Source organism: Manis pentadactyla, chromosome 9, assembly GCF_030020395.1.
Source record: "Manis pentadactyla isolate mManPen7 chromosome 9, mManPen7.hap1, whole genome shotgun sequence".
NCBI lineage: Eukaryota > Metazoa > Chordata > Mammalia > Pholidota > Manidae > Manis > Manis pentadactyla.
Genome location: NC_080027.1, coordinates 34,388,591 through 34,411,050, shown reverse-complemented (window position 1 = coordinate 34,411,050; position 22,460 = coordinate 34,388,591).

Sequence of the window (22,460 nt, the reverse complement as noted above, 5' to 3'; positions counted from 1 at the left end):
TGTGGTCTCACTCTCTTCCTTACATCTCTGAATCTACCCTGAGAGGTTGTGTCAACTGCTCGTTAAGTTCTAAGCTTCAGCCTACGAAAACAGCTATGAGCACAAAAGACTACTGATTTTATCCTTTAGCTGGCCTGAGGGGATTAGAGATGAAATGAACTGAGAAAGGGAGAGGCGACCTTTAGGCAATGAGGAACAAGGGAGGGGAAGTGGGGACCGGATCCTGCAGAAATCTCCTGAAGATTTCTTTTCTTCAATGTCCTTTCTATTTCCTCCTGTGGATAAACTGAGCTGAATGTTCATAAAAGTCTTGTTAAGTGAGAACACTGTTCTTTCTTCCATCAAAAGATATTTCCCTAATAGTGTTTTGTTAGTGAAAAAGGTGCTGATAATGATAACACAACTGCATATTTATAGTTCTTTAGGTCTCATTTGATCTTTGTAATAACATGAAAACAAACCAAGGTTCAGAGTGAAGGAATGACTTCTTCAAGGTCACTTAGCTTAAAAGAGAACACAGCTGGGTCCTGAGGCCCCATATTCTTTCTATTATCATATCCTGTACTTGACATACAGGAACCCATCATTATAATGTTTGACCAAATTAATCTATCTTCAGATTGACATGATTTATAGAATTCATATGTAAAATTGCCAGGAGGCAGGTCCTGCCGTTTTACATTCAGTTGAACAGGTGAGACAAACGTGTGATTTTTATAACAAGGAACAACCAATTTCCTACCATGAATGAAGCTGACATCAGTTTCAAAGAAACAAAAGCAAGGAAGAAACACATCGGGTTTACTGAGTGAGAATGGGAACCTCACCACATGTCTGCAGACAGCTTTTGTGACAGGAGACACCAGCATTTCTCCACGTTTGCTTTCAATTATGAGCTGATAATGACTACTACTTGGGAATAGTGTTCTGTTTCATATTTTGCCTTAAAGACCTACTCAGGTTCTCCAAGAGTCATGCTAATAAAAAACACCCCCTGCTGCATCTTCAGGGAGGCAGGATAATGCCATGAAATGGGCTTTGGAGTTGTGCCAAACTGGTTTCAAGTCACAGCTTTGACATATTTTAGCTTTGTTACTTTGGATATATTGTAGAAAATGGACATCAGAATGCTGGCCTGGAGAGTTTTGTGAGAAGCTCAAATATAACTTTTCTTCTGCAATTATATAAAAGAAAGATCAGTAAATGATTTTATTTTAATGCTTTATACAGTTACTGTATGACCCTACCTCATAAAAGATGCTCAAAAATACTGTAGGATTGTAGGAATTCAGCAGTTTGTCTTAAATTTCTATTTACTATTATGTCAAATACAAATCTTGGTTATTTACATCAAGCCACGGTGTTGGAATGAATGACTGAGACGGCGGGGTCCACCCTAATGACAGTGGAGCCTCTCGAAGCTGACTTTCATCACCACAACTGTTGAGTGCTATGGCTGATCTTTACAGTTTTATGATCCTATGGGAGGTACTCAGTATTCATTTTATCATCTGTAAGATGGGGATAAGATGGTAAGCGATGATCTTTCCACCATACAAGATTTTGATGAGGATGAACTCAGATATTATATGTGAAAATGTCTGTAAGCTGTGAAGGGCTATTTTAATATAAAGAAGTATCACTGTTACTGTCACATCTTGTCCTGATGGCTGACGTTGCTTGTATACAGCTGTTTGGCCAGGACTGTGGATTCCACATCAATATTTTTACAACTAAGAAAAAAGCACAGGAAAAAATCCAAAGGCTTGAGATCACCTTGCAAAGACCGTTTAAAGGTTTTTTTGTGTGTGTGGTTGTTAATGTTATTATTGTTGTTTTCTCGCCCCCACCTCATAGTTATGTGGTGCTGTCAACTCCCCAGATTTGTATTATTTTCTTCATTCTGGCTCAGGAATGATATAGTGAGAAAAAACATCCTGTTTTTACTATGTTTCTTGTTCAAATATGAGCATATTTGGGGCCAGTTTATGAGATTTTAGCATTGTCTCTTGGCTCAAGGAAGGTAAGAAACACTCAGTCTTGTTTTCCTGTGTGTCATTTTATTTGAATGTTAAAATTTCCTCTAATGTCACTGAATGGAAGGAAAACATCCTGGACAAGTGCCCCATCATTAATAATATTTCCCTGAAAGCGCAGCCAAGTCAGTTCATTTCCAAACCATGTACCGAGTAACTAGTTCGCCCCTCACTGTGCTAGTAGATGAAGAGAAGAAATGGCTGTGGCTCCTGCTCTCAAGGCATTCAGAGCCCAGTGGGGAGACAAATGCTTATTTAAAATAGAATGAGAGAAGTTCTTTGACAAAGAAATGCACATCAGGACAGGAGAGCTCAGAAGACAGCCACCTAGACAGGAGGCAACACAGCCAAGGAAGGCTTCCTGATGGAGGCTACACCCTTACATATCAGAAATTTAAAAAATAGGTAAGACAACCTCTTAAAATGATTAGCTAGTTGTATTTCAGAACACAATTCCATCCTTATCCTCCTTGTTATAGTATACCTTGATTGACTTCGTACCAATTTTCTCTCATTTATTTCAAGGGCAAGAATTAATTATTTACTAGCTAATCTACTAGAAAATCTCAGGAGGCAAACAGAGTTGGATGTTGTAAAATGGCTGGTATATTTTGGAGGTATATTTTCATTTTCCAAGTAGGAACAACTAGCTTACTTTACTGTACTTAAAAACAAACACCTCCTTAAGAAATCATCTTCAATGTGGCATGTTTCTCAGGGTGAGACAGTGACTGTGGACTTAGGCAGAGTAGAGTGAGGGCCTCCGGAGAAAAAGCAGAGCAAGATAATTACAGTCAGAACAATGTAACAATGAGTAAAGAAGTCCCTATAGAAACTCTGTGTTAAGCATTATGCAAAGTCAGAGTCACACTAATTCTCTAGGTAAAGATACCAGACTAGGAATATAGACATCTTCATGAGATCAGTGAAAGCTCAAAAGGCCAAGAGCAACTGGGCCTGGAATGTTTGAGTGTTCTGCAGATAAAGCGCAATGTCTCAGCATAACCCGTGACTTTACTGTATCAGTTTAGATCATGACACTGTAATTTACCATAGCCTGCTAGAAGGCCTAGCTTATTTTTAACTGTACCTATGTGCTGTATTTCCTTCTCTGATCCTAATCAAGTAATCTGCAACATAGGGAAAAGACTAATTTAGTAAGTAAGTCCAACTATAAACAGCCCAAGAAGTTAAGAAGTAAGATTCTTAACACACTTTGGCAAACAGGCAACAACCCAGCCCACCTTGGGGGCAGGGCAGGCAGTCTTGAATGACATACTCCCAGAGGGAAATTGCTATCCTGAGAAAGAATCAGAGCAGTGAATTTCTTCTGTTACTCATAAAAAATGAGCATTCTGGGACCACTCAGCAAGTCTGCACCTCTAGCCCTTTACCCCCATTCCTGAAAATCCTCAACTGTGCATAAAACCCCTAGACAATGAGCCAACCACAGACTCTTGTCCCCTCCTGGCATGAGCCAGGAGATCTGTCCTCTCACTTTATCTCTAAATAAAAGGCTCTACCTGGCTCTCCTACCTTGAGGGTTTGCGAAGCTCATTCTTCGGCTCTGTGAACAAGAACCCTGGCATCAAGGGTATCACATGCCACAAGCCAAATGATAATATTGATGTGGTCTGCTGATCTACCCCAATAACAGTTTTTTGAAGTCATACATTTTTCCCTTGTCTCGGGGAGTGGGGAGGAGGAAACTTCAATTCTCTAATTTATAATTTAAGAAGTTTTGTTAGATCAAAAGGAAAGAATGAACAGAAGCAAAGAGCGTAAAAAGCTTTAATATTTGAGTGATTGTACCATATTCGGAGCAGCTTTTTTTCACTGCTGCTGTACAGCACAAGCAAAAAAAGAGAAGGATTTGCTCAAGGTTGTTCAATGTGAGTCAGAAAAGATTGGATATTTGAATACAAGGCAGAGCTGACATCTTTCTCCCCTAAAAAGGTATTTTTGTATGTGATTGGTTTCAATCCCGAAAAGTAAACACAATAACATTTCACACATTTGCAGCAGGAAACAAGGTGTAGCTCCTTTTCTTAAGGGAAGAAGTGCCAGGAGGCCTTAGGGGGAAATATATTTACTGCATAACAAAAATACAAACAGGTTACTCAGCAGGATAGTGGGGGAGATTGGTATGGCCTCCTGGGGACAAATATTGGTGAGCAGGAAGACAGTACCAGGTGGGAGTAGGCACGGGCAGAGACTGTGAGGCAGTAGGAATGCAGAGGCAGAAATTGCTATTTCTTTGGGTACCTTTTCAGCTCCGTTGCACTTACCACCTCTGCAAGCCTTCCAGCTCTTCCTCACCCTTCCTAGCCAGCCCAAGCAACTCCTATCTCCACCGTGCTCATCTGCTCCTTATGCAAAGCAATGTGACTTTCTGGGTAAGAGCTCAGTGTGTATTGCTAAATAGCATTACATTCAAATCCAAAAACTATGTGCTACTAGCTTTGGGGTTTTTGGCAAGCTAATTTACCTCTTAGAGACTCAGGCATTCCTGATTGAAAAAAAAAAAAGGGAATAACAGTGTCTGCTGCTGAGGTGCTTGCAGAATGGAAGAATCCATGTGCTCACTGCACTGCCTGACAATGTCGAATAAAATAGCAGAGAATGTTATCAGTTTCATGGCATGTATTGCATTTACTGTTTTCATTTGCTTGTCTTCGCTTAAAGAATGGTGCCTCTCTAGAACAGCTGTAAGTAAAACATGAGGTTACTTTGAAGTCTATTCAGTAGGCTTTGTTAATAAATTCTAGTTCCTCCTCATTAAGGAATTTAGCAGTAATCCTGAACCATCTGTGATTATAAGAGAGTTAAGTCTACTCTGTCCAGAAATGACATTCTGTTCCTTTGTAACCCACGTTTCTTTTGCTCCTTGGCTGCCCCAGGATGTTTGGTTCTTCCTAGAGGGCCTTATTCATAAATTCGTACATTTTTCTGTTTTTGTGGACTGTTAACCATGAACTCATGTGAAGTCCTTTGTGACACTGTTTGTGTGATTTAGTTTACTCTCTGGGGTCAGCATTTTTCAGTAATGAGAAAGGGTTATAAACTCCCTTTGCCAGGAAGGAGCTTGATTTGAAAATGAAATTCCCCACTGGACAGCACCATGACACTCCATCCTACATGGAGAGATGTACCTTGGAACATTGCTATTTAATTTCTTATATTCAGCATTATTTAAGTTTTCCAATTCCTTCTAGGGAGAGAGAGAGAGCTATGCTCTCCTGATTCCCTGTTTTCACCTGAACTATCCAAGATCTTTGGTGCAATAGGAGACTGAGGGCAAATTTTATTGAAAAAAGTGAATGAAGCCAGGCATACTCTCATAGCTAGGTGATCTGAATGTTTAAGAGGTTGAATACAAGCAGTACCTTTAAGCAAATAATAAGGGACTATAGGGTTGAATCAGATGGGTGTGGTAGGAGAAAGTAGGCTTAGAGGGTAAACCATTAAGGCCAACCTAGTTAAGAAAGAACATAAAGTAAAGTGAAGGCCAGGAGATAAGACAGCTTATTGTGGCTAGGATGCTGAGGTCCTAAAACAATTAGAAAATTAAGAGATCTGAAACAGAGAATTGAGGGCAGTGAATAAGGTCTCAAAGAGTTAACACTTCTCAGTTGTGGTTTGGAAAGTGATGGAGACAAGAGGGAGTTATTATTATGAGGAGGTCCCAGACCTCCAGGTACAAGAGACTGTACTATAGCCACTTAGAGATAACCTACTTTTCTTTGGTCCACCTTGTCTACTCCAGGGCATTGCTTTCTACTAGAAGACCTTATTCTTAATATCACACTTTCTACTCAGCAGACTGAAGAGATTATCATGCAATCTGTCCACCAAAATGGGTAGAAAGCGTCCTGAGACATCGCGTGCAGTCTTTTCTCTTCACTTTTTCCAACCTGACTCAACCCTGTAAGAGCTGGTAAACAGAATGTAATTGTTCAACAGAGCTGTAGTCAGCCAAGAATTCAAGAGAGTTAATTTGGTTATGTAAGGATAATAGAATTGAGAAAAGGGGACAGCAGGGTATACGCTGGAAACTGTAGACCTCTGAAGAAGGAATTTTTATATGAAAAAAGAAGTGGAGTTAGCAAGATTTCCTGGATAGCAAAGAGCATGGGGGGAAGTCTCCAAGGCTTGAAATGAATCAAGGGTAAGCTGATGAGCATCCCCTTGGAGGACAGTGTGGAAGGTCATGTCCATTTAGGAAAACCACATGGCAATAAAAGAGAAGGAGCAAAATGAATGTTTATTGTACTTACAAACATGTGTCTATTGTTTTACACACATTAGCTCTTGGAATCTGTACAACATCTTTATGAAACTGGTACTGGTATTATTTCCATTTTACAGATGAGAAAATGGTTAAAGGGATGTTAGTGACTTGCTGAAGGTCACACAGTCAGTAAGGGACAGAAGATTTTAAACCTAAGGTTTTGTGAATACTAAGCCACACCCTTCTCATTTAGCCCCAGATCTCATACTGCGTATTTGTTAGCATGTTTTATGTATGTTGATAAAGAATGGCAGTAGGAAACAACAGACTGAATAGGAAAGGAGAAAGAGATGCAGATTTGAGGAGAAACTGATGGTGTATTGAAACTACAGGCTTGATTGAACTGGGATGATTGAGGGACTCATGCTGATGGAAGGTGGAGAAGTCCATAAATAGTAAGTATTTTGGGTTTCCAAACAAAATTATGGTGCAAAATTAATTTAATGCCACATGAATTTTTCACCCCAGGTAGAACCTGGGAACTTGTTCAGGGGATTGAGTAAATGATCCTGGTTAAACTAAAATTTTGGTAGGTCAAAGTATGCAAAATGTCACAGATCAGTTTAGAATTGCCTCTTTTCTAAATGGACATACAATAAAAACTCATTGTGGAAAAAGTGTATATTATAACACTCCATGAAATTTGACCTTATTACATTGGCATACTTATTGTTTTTCAAATATATGGTGTCACTGATGGAGAGATACAACATTATTTTATGTATCACTAATAAAGAAAAATAGGCTTCCAATTGTAATTGCAAGGTGCCTTTAATTGTAGGACACATGATGATTTCAGAGATGTTAAAATGGGAGTACATCTGCATTCTAGAATTAACCAATTGCTATATTTTCTTTCCATCTAATTTCTACACATTTTTGAGGTCATACCCAATACGGATAATTTTGAATACTGCTTTTTGTACTTGCCTCAATATTTTCTATTGGGGTGGAAAACTTTCCAAAATCAGAAACTTGACAACTTCATAATACTCCAGCATGAGGCTATCATTATTTATTTAACAAGCCCAAATTCTGGGGTAGTAGACTATTTTTTACCCAATGTTTCAGTATTATAAATAACTTCACATTAAAAAATATTAAAATAAATGTTAGTAATTGTTCTTAATGATTTTCTTTAAAAAGAATCTACCAAATTGAACTAGTCAATCAGCAGGCATAAATATTTTACAAACTTTACTTATATATTTCCTAATTGCCTCAAGGAAAAGTCATATAGTTTACACTAGAAACACAATTTTACAACCAAAGACAGTAAGGAAAACAATCTAGTACTTATGGCTCTTCCCAAAATCCAGATTCTATCAAAGAAGCCAGCATTCACTGGACTTATGCCTTATTCTAACCCTGCCCAATCCATTTTTATTTCCCTTGATACAGAATCAATTTCAAAGCACATGCTGTGTCCAGACCTTTCCTACTCAGCAGACTGAAGAGAATATCAGGCAATCTGTCCACCAAAACTATTAGGAAGCATACTGAGACATTTCATGCACTTTACCAGGTTCTCTTTCCTCAGGACAGTAGACAAACTCTTCAGTGATAATCCTGGCCCAGCAATTTTTTTTTTTACAATCTCACCTTTACTTGACAATTCTTAACCAGCCCAAAGAAACTGTCTATGTATTTTCAGCATGCGTAGGCAGTGCTCCATTTTGCTGACTAATTTGGGGCCAATGGAACAAAATAGCAATTGCATTAACCATCTGTACTGTTTCGTTCATTGAACTCAGTTCTTGGTGGGAGTCTGCCCCAGGAGGGCAGCAGGTGAGTCTTGACCACACTGTGAAGCCAGATTGCATAAATTTAGGTTCACCACACAATTGTTGGTTATAATATGTGGGTGTTAATAGCAGCTCCCCAAAGGGCTTACCTCATTCAGCCTTGCCTTTTTGGTCCAATCAATCCAGTGAAAATGTTGATTTATCTAGAAAAGGGGAAATATAGGAGCAGAATGAGTAGAGCATAAAGTTGAAAATAAAATGTGTAGCAAAAAGCATCCAGGTAAGTTCAATTATTTCAGTACAAAAAAACCAGAATAACAGAATCTCACTCCATAATTCAGGAAAAGAACAAAAATGCAGTAAGAGAAGTTCTTATCAAGTGACTCAAACAACACTTATAGAATTTAGACCCACATTTAGTCTAGCCTTCAGAAATGACCTTGCAAGAAAAAACAAGAGTCCTTTTAGAGTTATTTAATCTCTCTAACTTCAATTTTCTGCAGGCAAAGAGCCACAGCATTATCCTACCTCGTTAGCTCAGGGAGGGGTCTCACAAATGAATCCAGTGTAATTACAAAACGCCTCTGAGATAGCAAGTGCAAAATGTGCATGTTCTCCCAAGATTTGACTTCTCCAAAGGTATCGCCCAATGTTAATAAGCAACTTTAATTCACACTAGAATGGAAGTGATGAATCTAATCCTGAATCTATAATCATATACATGGGCAAGAACATTTTCCTCAGCATGACAGAATGCTGAAAACATTCTGATGCAATAGGATACATATGTTAAAATGATATAATAGAGAAGACTTCCTTTAGACTATATTTATGATCTTTTCAAAGAAATGTAGAATTAATCATGATTGATATACTTTGTTATTATTCTTTATGAAAGGATAAATAGCAAAAGTAATTTCAGTGGAGACTCTATGCTCACTTTGATTCTAGAACTCTATGCCCGCCATCTATTTGAACTATTATGATTTAAGATGACTGTTTTATTTTAATATCCCAAGAATGTCAAACAATAAGATACAAATACATATTTGCAAAGGTCACTACATTTGTAACCTCTAACATATTTTTCTGTCTTTAATATCATTGTTCTTCATGGCTTATGTAACATTTCAAAAGAAGACATTTAATGCTAAGACATACAAAATGGTAGTATTAGAAATCAATCTTCATTAAGATTACAGGAGAGGACAAACTAGCACAAGAACTTTCACTAGAAAGAGAAAAAAGATTCTTGGATTTGCAAGGAATACTACAATAGTTTTAATCCATCCAATTTAGTATCTCCCCAATATTCCTAATGTATTACAAATAAAAATGCTGATCCCTGACCCTGGAGATCTGCTCAGGAACATGAGTTCATATTGCATTGAGTTTGGTGATTAGTGGGGCTGAACACTAGGATGGCTGGAACACTATGGGAGGCTGAGACTCCGGCAGCTTGTGGAGGATTGGCATGTGACAGTGGTCCTGCTGAGAACCAAAACAGGTGCCAGTTTGAAAGACTTGCTAGCAGTGGGAAGGGTGCCAGAGAGACAAGGGTTGGATAAGTTCTTCCCACATGAGAAAGGGCAGGTGGATGACACTTCCCCATCACACCCTCAGCCTGACGTGTTGGGAGTTCCTGGGAGCCCCAAATGCTCCCTCTCCCTCACTGTTGGCTCAGCCACAGGGGCTTCCCTGTGCACCTGCCAGCCTGCCCAGCCCTGCCCAGCAGTATCAGACTTTGCTGCCTGGCAGGCAGAGGGAGGCTTTTCCAGCTTTCATGGCCCTGTCTCAGTCCAACTGGGGAGATGACTGAGGGAGCCAGACACAAGCAATCCTTCCTCCTCAGTCTGCACCCCAGAGCCCAAAAATGCCCTGCCCACCTCCTTATTCCAGTGGCACTGCCATCTCTGCAGGGCAGACAGAGAGCAGACTCACCAACTATCCTAACAGAAGCACCACTGCTTTGCTCACAAAGATCCAACTGAGGCAAACTGCCTTCAACTAGATAGACCACTGCCAGCAGGCAGACAGAAAGGCAGCCCTGCCCATAAACCACCAAGAGTAACTGATCTCCACTTCAAAGGAGAACTAGGCACTGGATAGTAAAGTCTTGAGCTTCTGCGCACCACAGGATGTCTTCTTCATAAAGCCATTACGCCCTAGACCAGGAGGCATAGCAGATCCATTGAATACAAAGGAAGAAACACAGAAATCCTGACAAAATGAGGCAGGGGGATATGTTTCAAACAAAACCACAGGATAAGACACCAGAAAGAGAGATCACCAATCTTCTTCATAAAGATTTCAAAGTAGAAGTCATAAATGTGCTCACCGATCTGCAGAAAAGTATTGAAGATCTCAGGGAGGACTTTAACAAAGAGACAGAAGAGATGAAAAAAGCCACTCAGAGGTGAAAAATACCCTAACTGAAATGAAACATACAATGGAGGGAATGAATAACAGACTGTTGCAAGTAGAGGAGACAATCAAAGAGATGGAAGTTAGAGAAGAGGAACACAAGGTAGCTGAGGAACACAGAGAAAAAAGAATCTCTTAAAAATGAAAGAATGCTAAGAGAGCTGTGTGACAAGTCCAGACAAAATAATATCTATGTAATAGGAGCACCATAAGGAGAAGAGAGTAAAACAGAAATAGAAAGTCTCTTGGAGGAAATGATTGTTGAAAGCTTCCCCAGTCTGGGGAAGAAAATAGATACCCAAGCTCTGGAAGCACAAAGAGCCCCTAACGAAAGAACCCCCAGGAAGACAACAGCAAGACATACAATAATTGAAATGACAAAGATTAAGGATAAAGAGATAGTATTGAAAGCAGCCAGAGAGAAAAAAAGATTGCTTATAAGGGAAACCCCATCAGGCGATCAGCAGATTTCTTAGCAGAAACTTTACAGGCTAGAACGGAGTAGCATGAAATATTTAATTCATTAAACTATAAGGACATTCAACCAAGAATCCTATACCCAAAAAGATTATTGCACAAATTTGAAGGAGAGATTAACATTTCCAAGATAAATGAAAGCTGAAGGAATTTATAAGTACTGAACTGGCATTACAGGATATGTTACAGGTAATTCTGTAGATGGAAATGTTCTTGAGACTAAATAGTTTTCAGCAGTGAAAATATACCCACAAAATATTAAAAAAGATAAATGCAATCATAACACTAAGGAAAACCATCAAATAAGAGAAGACCTATAAGAAAGAAAGAAAGGAATGGAAATGAACAACAAAACAGCCAGAAAATAATTAATAAAATGGCAATAACTACATACCTATCAATAATTACCTTAAATAAAATGGACTGAATGCACCAAACAAAAGATGTAGAAAAGTGAAGATTGGATAAAGAAACAAGACCCATCTATATGCTGCCTACAAGAGACTCATTTAAGACCCAAAGACATACACAGATTAAAAATGAAAGGATTGAGAAGATATTTCATGCAAACAATAGGGAGAAAAAAATTAGGAGTAGCAGTACTTACACTGGACAAAACTGGTTTCAAAAGGAAGACAGTAACAAGAGACAAGGAGGAAATTACATAATGATAAAGGGATCAGCCCAAAAAGATGATATAACCATTATAAATATATATGCACCCAACATAGGAGAACCTAAGTATGTAAAAAGTATGTAAAACATACTAACAGAATAAAACAGGAAAATAGAAGGTAACTCATTCATTTTAGGAGACTCTAACATACCACTCACATCAAAAGACAGAGCAATGAAGTGGAAAATAAATAAGAAAACAGAGGCACTGAAAAACACATTAGATCAAATGGACTTAACATATCTACACAACATGCCACCCAAAAGCAGCAGTATACACATTTTTCTCAAGTGTACATGGAATGTTCTCCAGAATAAATCACATACTAGGCCACAAAAAGACCCTCAATAATTCAAAAAGATTGAAATTCTATCAAGCAACTTCTTAGACCACAATGGTGTAAAACTAGAAATAAATTACACAAAGAAAACAAAAAGGCCCACAAACACATGGAGGCTAAACAACATGCTTCAAAATAATCAATGAATCAATGAACAAATCAAAACATAAATCAAGTAATACATGGAGACAAATGAAAAGAAAAAATACAACAGTTCAAAATTTGTGGGACACTATAAAAGTAATTCTAAGAGGCAAATACATAGCAATAGAGGTCTATGACAAAAAGTAAGAACAAACCCAAATAAATAGTCTAAAATGACAATTAAAGAAACTAGGAAAAGAACAAATAAAACCCAAAGTTAGTAGAAGGAGGAACATAATAAAGATCTGAGCAGAAATAAATGAAATACAGAAGAATAAAACAATAGAAAAAAATCAACAAAACCAAGAGCTGGAACTTTGAGAAAATAAACAAAATAGACAAACCCTTAGTTAAATTTATCAAGAAAAAGAGAGAGAGTACACAAATAAATAAAATCAGAAAAGAAAATGGAATAGCCACAATGGATATCACAACAGATACCACAGAAATACAAAAATTATTAGAGAATACTATGAAAAATTATGTATTGTACAACCTAGAAGGAATAGACAAATTCCCAAATACAACCTTTCAAGACTGACCCAGGAAGAAACAAAAAATCAGAACAGAACAATTGCCAGCAATGATGTTGAATTGGTAATCAAAAAATTCCCCAAAACAAAATTTCAAGTCCAGATTTCTTCATAGCTGAATTATACTAAACATTTAAAGAAGAGCTAATACCCATCATTCTAAAAGTATTCTAAAAAGTAGAAGAGGAGGGAATACTCCCAAACTCATTCCCTGAAGCCAGCATCACTCTAATACCAAAACCAAAGACACCACAAAAAACAAAATTACAGACCAATATCCCTGATGAACATAGATGCAAAAATACTCAACAAAATATTAGCAAACTGAATTCAAAAACGACATCAAAAAGATCATCCATGAGGATCAAGTGGGATTTATTCTAGGGATGCATGGATGATACAATATTCGAAAATCTATCAATATCATCCACTACATCAACAAAAAGGACAAAAATCACATGATCATCTCCATAGATGCTGAAAAAGCATTTGACAAAATTCAACATTTATTCATGACAAAAACTCTAAACAACATGGGTATAGAAGGTAAGTACTTCAACATAATAAATGCCATATACTACAAACCCACAGAATCTTTTCCTCTAAGATCAGGAACAAGACAAGATACCCACTCTCATCACTTTAATTCAACATATTACTGGAGGTCTTAGCCATGGCAATAGGACAACACAAAGAAATAAAAGGCATCCAAATTGGTAAGGAAGTTAAACTGTCACTATTTGCAGATATCATGATATTGTACATAGAAAACCCTAAAGAATCCACTAAAAAACTACTAGAGCTAATAATTGAATTTAGCAAACTTGCAAGACACAAAATTAATACATAGCAATATGTTGCATTCCATATTACTAACAATGAACTAGGAGAAAGAGAAATCAAGAAAATAACTCCATTTATAATTGCATCAGGAAGAATAAAATACCTAGAAATATACCTAACAAGGGAGATGAAAGACCTACTCTTAAACTATAAAATACTCATGAGAGAAATTAAAGAAAACACAAATAAATGGAAATCTATCCCATGCTTATGATAGGAAGAATTAAATCAAAATGGCCATCCTGCCCAAAGCAATCTACAGACTCAATGAAATAACTATCAAAATACCAACAGCATTTTTCAATGAACTAGAGCAAATAATCCTAAAATTCATATGGAATCACATGACCCCAAATAGCTAAAGCAATCCTGAGAAAAAAACAACAAAGCTGGGGCGATTATGTCCCCTGACTTCAAGGTATAAGACAAAAAAACAGTTTGGTACTGGCACAAGAAAAGACCCATAGATCAATGGAACATAATAGAGAGTCCAGATATAAACCCATGCACATACGATCAATTAATATATGATAAAGGAGTCATGAATATACAATGGGGAAAAGACACCCTCTTCAACAACTGCTTTTGGGAAAATTGGACAGCTACGTGCAAGAGAATGAAACTAAATTATCATCTAACTCCATTCACAAAAGTAAACTTGAAATGGATCAAATACTGGACTGTAAGACATGAAACCATAAAACTCTTAGAAGAATCCAAAGGCAAAAATGTCTCCAACATATGCATGAGCAATTTTTTCCTGGACATATCTCCTTAGAAAGGGGAAACAAAATAAAAAGTGAACAAGTGAGACTATATCCAACTAAAAATCTTCCATAAAGCAAAGGACATCATCAGCAAAGCAAAAAGCCAACCTATAGTATAAGAGAATATATTCATAAATGGTTTATCCAATAAGGGGTTAACATCCAAACTATATAAAGAGCTCATATGCTTCAACACCAAAAAAACAAATAACCTAATTAAGAAATGGGTAGGCAGACCTAAACAGACATTTCTCCAAAGAAGAAATACAGATGGCCAAGAGACACATGAAAAGATGCTCCACATTCCACATTGCTAATCATCAGGGAAATGCATATCAGTGAGAGATCACCTCATACCAGTTAGAATGGTCACTATCCAAAAGATAAGAGATAACAAGTGTTGGCGAGGAGATGGAGAAATGAGAACCCTCCTACACTATTGGTGGGAATGTCAATTGGTACAGCCACTGTGGAAAGCAGTATGGAGGTTCCTCAAAAACTAAATATAGAAATACCACTTGACCCAGTAATTCTACTTCTAGGAATATCAAAAGAAACAAAATCCCTGATTGAAAAGATATATGCACCCCTACATTTATTGCTGCATTATTTACAACAGTCAAGATACCGAAGCAACCCAAGTGTCCATCAATAGATGAACAGATAAAGAAGATGTGGTACATACACTAAGTGGAATGTTATTCAGCCATAAAAAAGAAAACCTGCCATTTTTAACATGAATGGACCTACAGGGTATTATGATCAGAGAAATAAATAAGTCAGGTGGAGAAAGACAAATACCATATGATTTCATTTGTTTGTGGAATATAAAACAAAGCAAAACAAAATGAACAAAACAGCAGTAGACTCATAGACACTGAGAAGGGACTGGTGGTTAACATGGGAAGGAGTTGGGGGTTGAGGCAGAATTCTCAGTCATACCATAAGTTGATCATGGAGATGATAGTCTGCATGGAGAATATAGTCAAAGACTCTGTGACATCTTCCTATGTTGACAGATAGTAACTGCACTAGTGGGATGAAGATTTAACAATATGGGTACCTGTTGAACCACTGTGTTGCATGCTTGAAACCAATATAAGATTGTATATCAACTATTTGTTAATAAAAAACATGCTGATCATCAAGCAATATGTTTAAGGTAAGTCTTGAACTTTAAATTCTTCATGTAATTTCCCTTCCCAGTTCCAGATGACATTTACATGTAGCCACCAAGCAAACTTAAAGATATGATTTCAAAATTATTTATCACAACCAGCATTCTCTGATACTCTTGTTCCTGTTTTTACCAAACTAGGGCTAAAGTAGATACTTTTGAAGATGACCTCAGAATTCCCTGTACATAATTTAAATCATAGCATTTTTTATATAGAATGGTAGTTGATAGTTTAGTACATTCTTCCCCATCATACTGCAGTGTGTGAAGGAGGTGACCACGTGTTAATTTCTGACTTCACAAAACTATTAACAGGCATGCACACATCCTCCTTAGCTGAAAAAGAAAAAAAAAATACGGGGCTTTGCCCAGGTAGATTCCTCCTCATCTTCTCCATATTTCTCCCCTACATTTGAACACACTTATTTCATTCCAAAACAGTTTCTAGACTTTTGTGATACTGAATTGAAGTAATGTAGAGAATATACAGAACTGGAAAGTTGGAAGGAAAGAAAATGGATTCAGGAAGGACAGGGACATAAAAGCTGACTGTCAGTGGAAAAATGGAAGAGGAAATGCTCCACTAAGGTGGAGAGGTCACAGCATGGTAGTGGCACAGTGAATATCAGGGGCAGCAGCATCAGATGGTCAGAAAAGGGTACATGAGAAAAGGAGAGAGAAGGAGAGGCGAGAGAGCTAGTTAATTAGTTTCTGGGTTACTGAGTAAGAGAAACTAGTAATAAGAACATGGTGTTGAAGAACAGGATAGAAGAGAGTTTTAAGAAGTTTAGGGACCATATCCTTCAATCCTTTTCATTGGTCTATGAGATTAATAATGACTGAAGTATTTGGGGTTATTAATTGACTTCTTTAATAGCAAAACACTCTGGACTAAAACAATAGATTTTTACATTTACTGGCATTACAATCACTTATGCAACTTAACTGTCCTACACAGGGCCTGCTACAAATAATATTTCTGATGAGAGTTCATTGAATGCAAAGAATGCCTGAATAAGTATAATTTTCATGGTTAATTTTTCCACTACAGGAAGAAATTAAAAGATGAGAATTTAAAATATGTGGAAGACCTGACACCCCATCCTCTCTGCATGGTGATCTTGTTCATTTGCTTTAATCAAGGCTAAAACCAATGCTAAAAAAAGATGAAGGAACAAAATATAGGTCTTACACCAGAATGGAAGCAGAAAAAAAGAATGAAATATCAAGATTTGAGTTAGACAAAATTAAAGTTTCATTTATTTAATAAAATTAAGTTGGAGGCAATTTGTAAGGTACTGATGACAACAGCAGGCTGCGTCCTGAGGAGGCTTGCAAGTTGGTGGATAAGAAAAAGAAACCTAAAAACCGATCCCACTATTTTTAATAGAGGGAAGTCCAGTTCTGCGGAAGCACAGAAGGAACAGTGCTCACTCTGCTTTGGGTGGCAAGGGTCAGGACTGTCTTCGTAGAGCTCACATTTCAAAGATGAGCTATAGCTCATCAGGTAGAGAGGAAGGCATGCCTGGTAGAGAAATCTGAATATGCTGGAGGGGAATGAATAGGCAGGCAATGTTTGAACATTTTAAGAAGGCTATGTTTTTAGAAAATGCAGAGCTTTTAATGGTAGGAGGTAGGGACTTAGGATGATGGAAGATTATGATGGAGGTTAGGTTCAGATGAGAAATGCTATGATAAATTAGAAAAGGAACTTTCCTGAAGATGAGAGGGACACACACACACACACACACACACACACACACACACACACACACACACACACAGACATACTTGTTCATTTAATCTTAAACCAGAGGATGCATGTGGCATTGCAGAGAGATGAGCCTGCAGCAGGCAAAGGTATGAATGCTGTTCAACAGTCCGTGTGAAAGATGGCAAGGGTGCTAGAGATGTTGTATTTGAAAGACATTTTTGGAGTCAAGCTTGATGGATATGGTGATTGACAGGATATGATGAGTGAAGGCAAGGGAGAAATTGAGGAAGACACAGAAGTTTGTGGTTTCAGAGACTGGGCGGATGATGGTTGCTCCATTAAGCAAGATGGGATGTGCAGGAAGATCAGTTCTGGCAGTAAAGACAGTACGTTCAGTCTTGGAAATGTTACATTTGAAGCAAGACATCTAAGGCTTTCAGCCATAAATAAAGTTCTCGATATAGATGAGCATCAGCCTTATGGACCTAAGACAAGGAAAGAAAGACAACATGAAAATCCTAGTCAGGTGGAGGGTCAAACAGAGTTTAAGAGAAAGGGAAAACAATCCCTGGGGAGGGATCTTCTAAACAAGAGGAAAACTGAGGTACTGTAGTGATTTGGCAGTCTGAATTTAAGAGAAGATGATTTGTCTTCCACAAGAAAAATCAGGGTATGATTTGAGAGTTCAGGATTTGGATTTAGAAGACTTCACAGTTTCCTCCATCTAAAAAATATCCAAGGATATGGATAAGCCTCATACTAAATAATAGGCAAGAATTTAAAAATATTTTCAGAAGTAACAAAGTTGAAGTGCTTCTGAATTATATATTTTCATTTAAGTATTTGCCCTAAAACTATATACTGAGTTAATAGAAATATATTTTCCTTTCTTTTTCCTTTCTTCCTATTGGCATTAGGATACCATAAGCATTTACTTTAATGAACAGTGCTAGGAGATGAGAGCATCACATTCACATCTAGATGAGTTTGGTTCCAAATCTCGAAAGGAAAATATCAATTAATTCTAACTCCAGGCACTGGAGATGGCTTTCAGGAGAAGGTGACAATTAAGTTGGAAAGATAAGTGGGGTTTGAGCATACAGAGAAAATGTGCTGTGAACAAAGTAGATTCTCAGCTAAAGTCTCTGTAATAAAAATCATCTTCAGTAACAGACTGCATTTTTATGAGGTGATGTAGTTTCCAGAATTTCTATATTCTTGCTTAAAGATTTAAAATAGCTGCTGTGGACATGTACATGCTTTGTTATGTTACCTTTGTACATAAATAATGACCCAAATCCATGAAAGATTTAATCCAAACTAATGCAGATGCAAATGCCCTAGTTTCAGCCAGCTGCAATAGTTATTTCTGTACATCTGGGGAACAGCGATTGAGCCTCGTTTTTACACTGCTTTTTGTTTAACTTCAAATGAGTGTCAAGACTAAAAGGAAGGTAGGTGATTAGAAGGTGGTAAACATTTGGGAAATGCATGGGAGTTTCTGAGCATTTTTTCTTTCTTTTTTTTCTGTGAGAGCTTGTAACCAGCCCTCCTCTCCTAGAGCTGGCATGATGGAATGTCCCCATGAATTGCCTTTCCCCATCGAAGCTCCGAGGGCACCTAGGCTGACGGGGAGTGTAGTCTGTTGAATGATTCCAAAAGCACTCTTCTCTCATGATTACACAGAGCAAGTAATGGGAGAGTCATTTGCAAGGCCAGGAATAAGTGATTACTCACCAGAACACAGAGGTTATGATAGAATAGACCAAAGCTGATGCTGACAGTCAGAGGCGAGGTGCAGAGCCTGACTGTTTGCTGCAACATGCTACAGAGACCATGCATCTGAGCCAGACAGCTGACGAGCTGCCTTCCTCTTGAGATTCGTGCCACAATAACAGGCTAATAGATTTATGCCATAAAGACACTGACCTTAGTGGGCAGGAACATTTTCTCACAGGAGAGAAAAAGACACAAAGTGCCCCTGTGTGCTACAGTTTTGGCAGTGACTGACAGCATGGGCTGGCCCCAGTATCCAGGAAGCCTATGTATAAGCTTTTGCATTGTTACCCTTTGATTAACTTCTGAAATACTTTGCAACATAAAATTCTTACAGTGAAATTGCTGTGTAATGCTGGTTGTAACATCTAGAAACTTTGCCAATGACAGCTAAAATAAACTCAAAAGCAGCTTGGCCTGAAATGATGTGTGTGTATGTGTGTATGCATGGCACATGTGTAGAGGTGACACATTTGGTCTTTCCATTTTATGCCTCGTAATGCCATTATTCAACCACAGTATTTAGAATAAGCTCTCACATTTTATAGGCATACTGTACATGGAGAGACTTAAGTGAGGCCAAGATGAAAATAAATAATGCATGAAGTCAGAGGCCTGAAGCAAATGTTAACTAATTTCAAAATGGGTCAAAATCACAACAATTAAGTCTCTGACATGTGAAGTCATTTTTTTTCTCCCTAAAATATTAACCAACTTGCTTCACTTCTTCTTGATTGATTTGTAGAGCATGAAAGGTCATTTTGGAGGCAGGGGGGAATTTGGCTTCTACAAGCCATCCATAATGAGAGCCAATAAATTAGGTAAAGCTCCTGTTTACCTAAGCTGAAATATTGATGTCCAAGCCCACATCGAATGCAAATCTCTACATTAATCATTTTTCTCCAGTCGGGAAATTCTGACCATGGTAACACATGCTTTGATAGACCTATACATCATAGTTACAGCAACATTAGACAGTGCCTCAGTGACAGAATACAAATATATTGCATTGGATTTCCTTCATTTTCCCCAGCCTGACTTTTATTTGTGTCTGCAAACTCTGCTCTGGGTATATGCAGTTTTGACAAGGGTTTAAGCAATATTTTTGGTTCAGGAAATAACTGAAGATTGGTAAGTAGAATTTTCCTTTGTTGGTTATCTGCCAAGCAAATGTAGAGGAGGTTCATGTCTAGTTCCTTAGGCACAGTATCTTGATGATCAAGTTCCCTGGGTCCAGCCTTCTCCCATTCACATACTAATATCATGTGTGCATGAACCTCCTGAAACTGATCCTCTGGATGCTTGCTGGGAAATGCAATTTCCTAGTCCCCATACTAGATATACTCAACCCAAGTCCCTTAGTGGGGCCAGGGAATGTTCATTTTGGTAGGATCCCCAGTTGTTTGTTATGAAAACTGTTGCTTCCTAACTGCTGTAGGCTGCTGTCAGCCTTAGGCTCCTAAAGACCACTCTGATCTTGCCGATTTTCTACTCAAAGTCATTCCTTACCTAAGTACATTCTAAACCTCGATTGTGTTTTATGCTCTGCCCTCTTTTTCTACTTATCTAAACACCCTGCACAAGCAATCTCATCCATTGTTAAGATTGTTATTCTATTTACAGAAGATTTCCAAGCCATTATTTTCAAAAGTGATGCTTACCTGAGCTCCAGATTAACATAAGAAAATGCCGATTGGACCTCTCCACTGGTCACCTTAAAGTCAGCATGTCCCAAACTGAACTATGCCCCTCTCCATGACACCACCCATCCAGACAGAAACTCTGGTATTCTCATCGATCCTTCTGTCTGCCTTTTATTTCCATCAAGCATATCATCAAATAAATGACCCGTGTCCTCTCTCCGTGGTCCCCATTATGCTTCTTTCCCACTAGCCCTGCCCAAAGGTCAGACCTTCATCACTTCTCACCTGTAACATTGTAACAGACATATAAGTATTCTTTATTTCCTCTTGAACTTCTAAAATCAATCTTCTACATGGTTCTGAGTAGTCTTTTTAAAAATAAATATGACTGAGTCACCTGTTTCCTTAAAACCAGACTTCCTTATGCAGGATAAAATCTAGGTTGCCTGGCATGAATTACCTGCTGTTTTCCATCCCGCCCATACTCAATTTCCATCAATCCTCACCCTGATTCTACCCTTTCAACAAAACAGTCTGTGTCAACTTTATGGAAATCATGCTTTTTCAAAACTGCATCTCAGCTCATATTCCTTCTGCCTGGAATGCCCCTTTTTTCTCAACTATTTCCAATATTAGAACATTATTACTCAACAGTGATAATAAGTGTTGTAAATGTCATTTACAATTATATTCTCTAGCATTGACTGAGTACTTACTCTATGTTATGCATTGAATTCAAGATTCCTTTTGATTCTCACCCAGGACCAAAATGTGATAGAGCCCATTAGCAGTTTTTTTAAACAAACTTTGTTCAGTTCATTGTTTTCTCAAGATCTTTCTCATTTGTAGTCCAATGTATTTCTTCCCTTGTGATCACCAACCTAGGTGCTTACTTCACCTAAAATGTTTAGCCCACTATATTGCAACAGTATGTTAGTATCTCTTAATCACTAAATTACCTGCTCCATAATGGCAGAGCACATCTTATTCAGCTCCATTTTCGAAGCCTGTAGCCCCAAATCTGGTACATTGGAGGCTGCCCAGTCAACATTTTCTTAACTCAACAGATCTGATCCACAGTCATGGAGAATATCTTGGTGAGTGGCTCTTCTCAGCATAATAGTGGCTATGTTTGAACTTCAAAGGTAGAGACTGGACCATGCTCATGTTTGTACCCCTGGGAGTGATAAGCACCTCATCGTTTATACGATCAACGTTCACACGTGTTGGTAGTAATTTAACTGCTACTCTCTGAATTTCAGGAGTATTTAGGTAATACTCAGCTCTGCTAAATTTTAGAAATAGAGTACATAGAGTCACTGTTAAAAGCAAAATCATCAGTCACATTAGCCATATTTAAGCAGCATGATACCACAATGGATATTCATTAGATTTAATGGATTTGTATTTGTCCACCAGAATAAAGGTAAGAACTTTTGACAGAGTGCAAAGAGGAAATAGGAATGCATCCTTATGGTGAGAAAAGGGCAAAGAGCATCTTGTAGGGAGACAGAAGCCTCAAGACTTTAAGGGGATCCATGGCATGCATTCTTTTACACTAAATGTTTAAAAATCATTTCAATAATTATGTACTTTTTACTATATCTGAATATTATTATTGGAATAATATCAAAATAATAAATCATTGTTCTACTTATTGAGTGCATACTCTGGCCAGGTGTTTCACATAGCTTAACATACCTGCTAGATATGTATTTTCTCTCATTTATAGATGAGGAAACTAAGACACAGAAGGGTTTAGTAACTTTCTCAAGGCCATTATGTAATATATTTGCATGTAATATTCTGTGTACTCATTCATTTAACAAGCACTTGTTGAACAATATCTGTGCCAGACATTATACCAGAAGTAA